The sequence below is a fragment of the Penaeus vannamei genome, chromosome 39, assembly GCF_042767895.1.
Source record: "Penaeus vannamei isolate JL-2024 chromosome 39, ASM4276789v1, whole genome shotgun sequence".
Classification (NCBI taxonomy): domain Eukaryota; kingdom Metazoa; phylum Arthropoda; class Malacostraca; order Decapoda; family Penaeidae; genus Penaeus; species Penaeus vannamei.
Window position 1 is genome coordinate 13,882,157 of NC_091587.1, and position 1,550 is coordinate 13,883,706.

A 1,550-nucleotide genomic window follows, 5' to 3' on the forward strand; every position below is an offset into this window, starting at 1 on the left:
AAAGAACAATAAGCCGCACTGTTCACGCCACTAAAAATAAAGAATGCAGCTGATTCGAATGAGTTAAAATGTTAGAAAATTATTTTAACAGATGTAAATCTGATTCTAAGAATGAATTGCATGTTTTAATGGAAAAAGAGAGATGAATATGTATATATATATATATATATATATATATATATATATATATATATATATATATATATATATATATATACACATTATATATATATGTATATATATGTATATATATACATATATATATATGTATATATATATATATATGTATATATATATATATATATATATATATATATATATATATATATATATATATAAGGGGGGGTCTGTCTGTCTGTCAATGTGTGTGTGTGACGAAGAAAACTGAGCTGAGCAAAATAATTAAATCAAATGGATAAAAGATCAGATAACATGAGAGAAATAAAGGAGAGATAGTCCTGAAATGACAAAAGACATTTCCAAGACGCAGATTTTGAACATTCGCCGACGATCGAGGAAGCATGAGCCGCTTCAGGGCAGCGATGATGAAATATGCTTCATTGCCCTAAAGCATATTACAAAATGCTTTATGCTCTGACCAGATGATGGGCAATGGAGATAGCAGATATAAACAGCAGCTGCAGAAGGCTTTAATAGAACCTCTGAAATGCGTCAAAGCAGCTGGAGGAGACACTTCAGCCCTCATTAAGTACACAGCAGAGGACTTTCGATTAAAAATTGTGAATTTGATCTCGCTGTATCTTTAATCAAATAATACCTGTTGCTGGCTGATACAATGGAGTAGTTATATCACTTTTTATTGCAGCAGAAAGACAGGAACGTGGTAAGTACTAACCTATAACACATATAAGATTTTTTGCAAAGATATAAGTATTGTCTACCTGGGATATCAGAGGAGAATCAGCCTAGAAAAAAAGGTTGATTTTAGATCTGAATATTGTATAACGGATAAATCATACTGTCATAGCCAATTTATGAAGAAAAAAATATATATATAAAGTCCAATTCCTTTGCCAAGCGTCCGGCGGGGCGGGAAAGTTTTAGATTCCGTGAAAACAATATCTTTTGCGTGTGTTTTTTGTAGAAAATCTGGGTATGAACATATATCGTACGCAAAGGCTGAAAATACACTTCATCAGATCGCTTTCCAAGATTACGGCGAAAAATAGGACAGGTGAAGGTGTGCGATAAGGAAACGCCATCTGACGGTTCTCATTCGAACTATTTACAGCCTGTTGGGAAGTATTTTTATCACCAACAATAGATGTAAAAAACAATACTGATAACTAACGATTTAACAATCCTCGATTTCCTAACATTATTTCGATATCATCAAATTGTGAAAAAAAATTCAGATTATAATAACTGAATTACACAGAACATAACATTTTGACCTCAAATAAAAGCAGATTTAAGGGAGGGTATTCACTTGTTGCGTGCCCAGCGTGGCCTGGCAAACTTACACTGTTGCGTGCCAAAAAGGGATACAACCATACGAGAAGGAACCGAACGGCCTTTTCGCGGGTTTT